Here is a 9403-nt window from a genome sequence, read left to right on the forward strand (position 1 = left end):
ATAGTGAATAAAAGAGACCGACACGAAAATGCTTCCACAAAATGGGATGTATTCTGAAAAGCTAAACGTACAATCATAAACGATTTATTACCATCGCCGAATAACGATTATATTTACAAGTTGTGAATAGAAGAGTCGCTTTAATTAAGCAATAAACCGTAATTTCTTAGCAGTAGACAATGTAAGAGAATTCGTACTAAGTGTATGGGAACTAAGTAGCATACCATATAAGCAAGAGACTAATTTTTCCAAAGATAATACAATTGTTATCTTCAAATCTGCACAGATAGCTTTTTTAGGTATTTAGCAAAAATCTTGTATGACTGCCGAAATTAGATATTGAGACAATGGGAAACAAACATTGAAATCATGGACCGATTAATGTTAGACCACCATTGAAAACCTGAGAGTATGAGACGGCTGTTCCGTCCTAGTATGATACTTCTCAACAGTGCACATCCAGGACCCCACACACAGGATCCGGATCTAGGACCTTCAATCTCGCGCGAACGCTTGACCTCTAGACCACTCAGCCAGCACACTCAACGGTTTTAATGTTCAACTTCAACCAAAACAAACAGCAGAGTGATAACAGTCTAGTATTATACTAAATGAATAAGATATGTATATAGGTCCGGTATTTCCAGTATTGGTATTAATATTTCAGACTACAGAAAGCATAATTGTCGAATATTGCATTACATTTCACTGTCAAGAAAGACATAAGCCCGGAAAACTGTACAACTAAAAAGCAGATAAGCAAAGGAAATAAATTAAGACATTTCTACTTAATTTTTACTAAATAGGCTTACATAATACTTGGCGATGAAAAAAAATTTAGACCGATGCATAAACAAAATGGATAATAGCAAAGAAAATTCTGAACCGAGACAAAAATAGTCACGTTTACATAACAAGGTGTGTGTTTATCCATTACCAACATATCGTTTGGCTGCTACTAATATATTCACAATATATTCAACAAATTTATCAACCCATAAAAACTTCAGAAATTTAACTTGTATTTAATTATGGACCGAATGACTCGGTGCACCTAATAATATTCTAAATATGATCATTTATTTTGGTTGTCGCTTTAAACCTGTTTACTACGGAGATAGCATTGGATAATAAACATAGAGCACATTACATAGCCTCAACAAGTACTTCTACAAGCTCGCTCCTAAGTTCTTATTTATAGCATCAAAAGACATATCACTCTTAGTTAGAAGGGCTACAAACTTGCTTTCGAAACACATATTCTTTACATTTCTCTATTATTTTAACGTCAAATTAATATCCGGTTTTGTCGAAGTACCAGTGAAACTTCTTCATACTTCTGAAAGATTAAGTATACTGCTCATAGAAGTAGCAAACACCTTGTTACCAACGACGACTCACAACCACACTCCAAATTTGCGGTGTTAGGTCCTGTATGACACTAGAACACCATCGTGTTGTTTTGAAACTGATACGTCACCAAATTCTTGTTCCGAGCTTCCCTACCAGTAAGAATGTCATTAAAAATGAGAAATAGATTGACAAGGCCAAATTGTGGAACATTGTACAATGTATCAGTTCAAAACTTAACAATTAAAAGCAATTTGCTAGGCGAACAAGAACTGAAAGCTAGTTAACTCAACTTGGCAGTAATTTCCGAACCTAGTGGGAAATATCTTGAATTTAGGGTACTAACTCTACAGAAGTAAACCATTGATAAAACAAAGTCATAACATTTTAGTGCATTGGAAGGGTATCAGCAATCCACGGTAAACAGGTGTTTGTAGTCATATTTTGAAGGAACTAATGTTGGTAATGCATCATTCGTCTACTAACTTTGCACTAAATAAGACAAGTAATTATATGCAAATGAAGCAAACGTATCTACATGACCGGTCGATTAAGGGAATTCGTGAAGTTTTTTGTAGCAGTCCTGATGAACAACACAATTGAGGAGGTTTATTGTATTGACTTCAAATTTTGTGCAAAGTGAAGATTTGATATCTTCCTGGAACACCTAACCTTGTTTGTCTTCTCCGAATTTGTGGTATTGTCAGCGCCAAAGATTCCATTTGTTTGAAAATCCCCACAAAAAACCCGGAAACAAAGAACACTTAAGTGAATAACCGTTTAGTAAAACCGTGATCATGTCCTACAATTATAAATCCGTCAGTGTTGTATCTCAAGGCAGTTCTACTGTATGGAGCCGAAACTTGGAGAACTACAACAACCACAATCAAGAAAGTACAAGTATTTATAAATAGCTGTCTACGCAAGATACTCAACATCCATTGGCCGGATACCATCAGCAATAGCATTCTGTGGGAGAGAACAAACCAACTTCCAGCTGAAGAAGAAATTAGGAAAAGACGATGGAAATGGATAGGACATACATTACGCAAATCGTCAAACTGCATCACGAGGCAAGCCCTAACTTGGAATCCTGAAGGGAAGCGAAAAAGAGGGAGGCCAAAGAACACATTGCGTCGGATAATAGAAGCAGATATGAAAAGGATGAATTACAACTGGACGGAGCTAGAAAGGATTGCCCAGGACAGGGTTGGATGGAGAATGCTGGTGAGCGGCCTATGCTCCTTCACGAGGAGTAACAGGCGTAAGTGTTGTATCATAATGGCTAAAACAAGTTAAGTGAACTAAACGTCATACGTTAAAAGAATGAACTAATAAATTGATTACGACTTAAGTGTTGTAGAAATGTGTTATACGTAAATTTGGAAGGTCATAGCATTTTTCCTATTTATATTTTTATTTGCATGATCTTAACTTGAAGCCTTACAGTTTATCTTCTTGACCTGTCAAATTTACGAATGACACACCTTGGACGTAGTCATTGAGAACGACTGTCCCTTACTAGGAACTTTTAAACTTCAAATCTTCATATTGATAGTTTTTATACATGTTTTTACTGAATATCGGGGAATCCATGAGCGACGCTAATTTTAAATGTGCTCTTGACGATTTTTACCAAACTCCATCTTGAGTGCTGTTGAAGGTCTGAAGTTACCAACCTCAAAGACTGGTAACAAATCATCAAGGACACTAACTTTACTTTTACAACAATCTTAAACTCAACCCCTTTCCCGATGAAAACCTAAACAGCTTGAAAAAATTGAGAACGCTCTTTTAAACACTTTATTCGTAATATAGCAATTCACTGAGATTTAATTGCTGACCTCTTACACAATACTTGGACCAAAAACATGTCTGAAATAACTGTTGACATCCATCGTAGACTGTAAAGATAGAGACCATTTACTGAACCATTACAACGGTAGTCACTCCCAGTGTAGAAGTTAGTTACAAATCAACGAACCACTCATGAAAATCAACACTCGTTTTGGTCTAAAACACGCAACCAGTAGGTCGTATTTGTTTATTTCTATACCACTATAGAACTATGTTGCATGAGAACCTTAGATACTAACATAAACAATTGGAAAATCAAAATTCAGAGCGCTTTACAAACTAAATTACTATTGACTAAGGAGGCCTGAGTACGAACTGACACTCCCACACACATCAGGAGCGAAACATTACTTCGACACATCTTTTACAGTGACATTCTCACAGTACTGAAGGGTTAAATAATGTCGAGTAAAGCAATATTTCGTGATTTTTACATGTAATCGGAATTTTAAAATACAAATGTAATCATCGCGAATCATAACCAACACAACTAAAGTACTTTACCACATTCAAATAGTTCTATAAAACTTCAATGCTGCCACCAAGTTGATTAGAACGTTTGCGAACTCAGATTGCTCGGAAATATGCTTGTAAGGATAACCCTCCCTTATTCTGCTTTACGAATAAGTCATGAGCAAATTATAGAAACTCGATAGTATTTGAGAAACACTATGTTTAAATTACTTAGTGTCCGTCGAATAGTATAGTACGAAGCACATAAATCAGTGAGTGAATTTATAAACCTTCGGTGACTAAAGTGACTCAGATATGTCACCACATCTAGTGTGCTCTCCTAGTTGAAGTATGATGATCAGATTGAGACATGGCATTAATTTGAAAAACTACCGACTGCTAGGAAGTGAAAGGAAGCTGGGTCCACACTCCCACAAAATGTGTAGATTTGATATTAACGACTTCAAAATTAAATAAAGATAATTCATTCCAACGCCTACCTTTCCATAGACACTTGACCACTTTATTAGGATACCTTAATAGGATGAGTAAATGTTTTAAAGCTTTAATCTAAATAAACATTCACTAGACCACAATAAAACACTAAAATGAACTAATTCTTACGATGACATTTAAATCAAATTTGCACAATTGCTGTTTTGTTAGCCTTGTGTAATCACGAACGTGGTAAGGAATGGCAAATACTAACTGGCTACTACAAATCTTACTTTGTCAATAACATACGCAGGAAAGACTTGTGGTTTCTTCACTAAATGTGACACTATCTGACAGACACATTCAGATCAAATTATCAATATTACGAACATAGAATGGATAAAAAGTAATCTGTTCTATGCTGTAAACAATGAGAAAAGTCAGTGAACCAAGACACTTTAATCAATGGCAAACCGGCGAAAAATCACAAAAACTGGAAACTAACTTCTTATTCGCCACCTTCTACACTATATACATCGACGTAATCTGATTTTTCTTTGTATGAATGATCCCAAACAAAGGCTGAACACGTGCTACAGTAACCATATTCATAATTCAACCATAGAGTATGCTCTAATGGGTACTCAGAAATAATGTAACACTGGGTTCACAGAACGAATATGATACTCCATTAACTTAAATCCATGGAACACTGCAGTCTAATCTGAACATTCAAATCTCAAAATAAACTGTATCGACTAATTAGCGGGTAATAACTCAGGTACCAAGACAAACAGTATCACAAACCAAGTCATATAATTTTGCTAGTGCTTCTAAAAATTAGAGTCAGGAATAAGATGGATCAGTGAAACCTTAATGGGTACTAAATTAGAAGCAACATAATGAACAGAGGCTTGAGATTTGAGAAAATTATATTGAGCGACATAAGTTCTCGGATTTACCAAAATAGAAGCAACATGAAGTGAAAATGACCCTGGGTTGATACATGCGAGAAACCTTTTATAAATTACCAAACTAAAAGCAGTATATAGCTGGATCACATAGGCGATTGGTTACAATTTACTAGTTTGACTAGAGAACAAAGATTTCAGTAGCGTACATAAATCATTATTCATGTTCCATTTAACTTTAGACGATGTCTTTTCTGAATTGATGAAACGTGAGTTTAATCTGAATGTCATTACGAAATCGGATATAATCTGAGGTACTGAGACAAGTAAAACAGTACTCGGACAATTGGTGGCCATTTTAACGAAAATATTTGATACCGTGAAAGTAACTTACAGGGATGCTAAAATAAAAGTAGGACTTTGCAAGACTCCATAGGTTCATATTATCTAAACCAGTTAATATATTGCACACTAATTACTAAAAAAATCAAAACTGTAAAATTACTGATAACGCTTTCTTGGCTTCAATGAAAGCTACATTTTTATTCGTACTGCTTTAGTACGAATGCGGAAAAGAAAACAATATTGTTAGAGGTTGCCGAATAAGAAAGTCGACAGCCTCTTAAGAAAGATTTTTAGCTTGATAAATTTGGAAACATAAGGAAATGGTAAACATTGTTATTTAATAACCTCCGTGAAAGCTTGGAGCCCATCCAGAACCCCAATTAGGTGTGGCTGGTATGTCAGTAGCAGTAGGGAGTGGCACAGCATATGAATAGGGATTTGAAACAAAACCTGACCATGGCTGTACATATTGGGCAACATTTGTCGAAGGCCCATTCAATTGGTTCATGGTACCTCGAGGTCTAATACCTGGTAGAGATATATCATTGCTGGGATTTACTAAACTGATATGAGATGCAGATGGATCCATGAGCGTCGGCCGTTTAGGATTTTGACCAGCAGAACGCTGAGCAAACGAACCACTGGCTGACAAAATGTCAGGAACTGATGGATTCCAATGAGTATGGACCTGATTTTTGTCGGTCCCCCATTGGTTAGTGGACCACTGTTGTTCACTTGCTTCAGTTACTGTATTTGAATTTTGAATGACAGGAATCGGTGCAGTTAATATAGAACTAACTTTCTCTGCGCTGACATGCCTATCCCATTTCCCTGTCTCATTTATTGAGAGATTTACACAGCTAGGCACATTAGTCTTCGGAAAGCTAGCTTTAATCTGAGTGTCATTTACAGGAATAGGTTGTGGTAATCCTCCATAAGTAGCTGTCTGACTACTAAGAGTGGGTTTGCGACCACTAATGGACTGGTCGCTAGTAGCAGATTTGAACGTTGTGAGAAACTGGCCAGTTGGCAAGTGAGAATTCTCGGCAGCTGAATTAACTTTATTCATAGCAGACGAACCATTTTGATATGAAATTCCAGAGTTGACAGTTCTAATATCTTGTGTTGGGAAGCTTGAAGATGAATTCCCAAAGCCAGTGATACGACCAGGTGGCTTTTGTTGGAAGGCTGATGGATCTATAGAAGATAAGGTTGTTTCGAATTTACGATTCGTTAAAAAAGTATCTACAGATTAAATCTGCATCGGCTTTCGGTGCAGACCATTGAAAAACTACAAATTACACGACAATCGGCTAAAATTATACAACTTTAGTGCGCTTTTATTTTTTAATCGAACTAATGCTAGGTTTTCATACGTTTAGCTTTTTGACAGACAAATAACTGCGCAAATCTGAATGATCAGATCTCTGTCTGTTAAGTTCTTTACCAAGTACACTGTATAGCAAAAACAAAAAAACGAGTTATTGAAGTGTACTGATTGGTAGGAAAAGCAAACGCATTAATTCTGTTACATAACCTGAGGATTTCGGATACCAAACTACTGTTAGTGATGGCAAATTAACTGTTATCTCCTTAAGGCAAAAGGCAGTTCGTCAGTGGCTTCTGGGTGTACAAAGCATTCCTTCATTGCGCTAGTATTACCAACAGCATCCCGGATTTCAAGTTAATAGAAATGTACTCGTTTCCCATCATGATAATCAGTAACAAGTACAAGAGAAACACTCGACTAGAAACAACCACTTGTCAAAAATTAGCAATCAAAATAGTCGACAAAAATACAAATAGTAAAAATTAAATACAAACGCGATAATACCTTTACACTAACCTAGTAAACTACACCCAGTAACACAACTGCCACCCAGATCAGTATGAAATGTAAGTCTGGGAGTCACCGTAATAAAAACTGGAGTGACTCACTCAATACATAGGTACTGAAAAAGGAGAATAACATTAAAACAGATGCTAGGAAAACGTTGCTAATATCACGAAGCATCTAAATACACTGATATTGTGTCGCTTACCGCGTTAACTCAAAGACATCAAGATAGCTAATAAAGGGAACTTACGGGCCATCAGTGCAAATATACACCCTGAGTCAGCCCGCAGTGCTCAAGTTGGAGGAGCATTCCCAAAGGGTTTTGCTCACAACTACGTGATATAACAGATCAATGACTGACCAACTGGACGTCTGAGCACTAAACTATAATGACTAGAGATAAGCAGACAGTCAGGTAAATGCATCGAATGTCTGGATGTTTTTTGTGGTTCTATTGACTAATATTGAACAATCAATAACCTACTAGTGATATAAGAACGAGGCAAAACTCACTTTTTTTGAGCGTATTAGACTTTCGGAGGTAATTGGACATCCCAGCCAGCTGGATGAGCTCTGCGCTTATCTCTTGATTGGCTTCGTCCAGTATGTCAATCAAATCACGAGCTTGTCTTACGTTCTTGTGTGTGAAAAAAGTGAATGCGGTTCCCGTTTTATCACTACGCGCAGTTCGTCCTATGCGATGAATGTAATCTTCAGTCTGGTTCGGAAAATCAAAGTTCACCACGTACTCTATATTGTCAATATCTATGGCAGAAAGAAAATTGACTTAGCCGTCTGATTTTGATACAGCTTAAGAGCTTAGCTAGATTTGTACTGAACTTACCAAGACCACGGGAAGCAACATCTGTGGCCACCAATATATTCATCCTTCCGCTTTTAAAGTCTATGGACACAATATCATACAATGAATTTACCTACTTGCAAGAGTGAGCTCCCTATCTCTTTGCTGCTTTCCGCCGTGCATCGCTTCCACATAAAATCCACGACGCCTAAGTGAATTTGTGAGCTGATCCGTCCGCCTTTTCGTCTCAACGAATACTAGTGTACGTGCTCGTCCAAAACTCGTCAAAAGTTCAATCAGACGTTGTTCTTTACTCCAATCATCCATTATTTCAACTATTTGAGTGATGTTTGGGTTGGCGTGAAGCGATACTGACCCAATATTTACTTGGATATAATCAGTGAGGAATTCTCTGGCCAGCGTTTGCACCTCTCTTGGCCATGTTGCAGACCACATGAGGGTTTGGCGGTCAGGACGTGTGTGGCCTATGATCTTACGAATCTGAGGCTCAAAGCCCATATCCAACATCCTGTCTGCCTCGTCTAGTACTAAGTAAGTTACTCTAGACAAGAGATTTCTAAAAGCGGGTTAGGACTTGAAAACTTGGCATACCTCTGAACCCGAATAAAATCAATGAGCCGACCAGGAGTTGCGATACATATTTCACCACCTTTTTGCATTTCACGAAGCTGAGTGCCTTTTGCAGAGCCACCATAAAAACACATCGCACGTAAGCTGGCAGCTTCCGCAAATTCTTTTGCTACAGTAAGAACTTGTTGTGCAAGTTCCCGAGTGGGGACAAGAATTAAACATATTGGACCTTCATTGCGCAGCAATCGCGGTTGTGCCATAATATGGATGACAGCTGGGAGCAGAAATGACGCTGTTTTCCCTGAACCCGTTTGGGCGATCCCAACTACATCACGACCAGAAAGTGCCATAGGCCAACCTTGAGACTGGATTGGAGTGGGGAGCTGCCAACCATTCTTGGCAATTACACTAAGTATGTAGTCAGGAACATTCAATTCATTGAACGATAGTACAGGACGAGGGACATCCCTCCCAGAAAGTGACATCTTATACTTTTTACGGAATGCCTCTACTTCTGCCTCAGATCTAGAGGCTGACAACGGGTGTTCTTGGTAAAATTTCTTTTCAAACTTCGGAAGTTCTGAGGATTTCCAGTCAGGTGCAGCAAAATCCATGTCCATTTCTAATTTCCCACGTTTGGGATTCTGACTAAAAGACGACCATCTAGACACACTGAAAACTAAAGAAAGACTATAAATCCTACCTCCTAACAGGAGAACGTGAACTATGAAACCGGCTAACACCTCTTGACATGATTTTAAATGGCGGCGCCAATGGAGACAAGTTACTTTAAACAATAATACTCGTCATCAGCTAACAAAG

This window comes from Schistosoma haematobium, chromosome 2 (genome assembly GCF_000699445.3).
Source record: "Schistosoma haematobium chromosome 2, whole genome shotgun sequence".
Taxonomy (NCBI): Eukaryota; Metazoa; Platyhelminthes; class Trematoda; order Strigeidida; family Schistosomatidae; genus Schistosoma; species Schistosoma haematobium.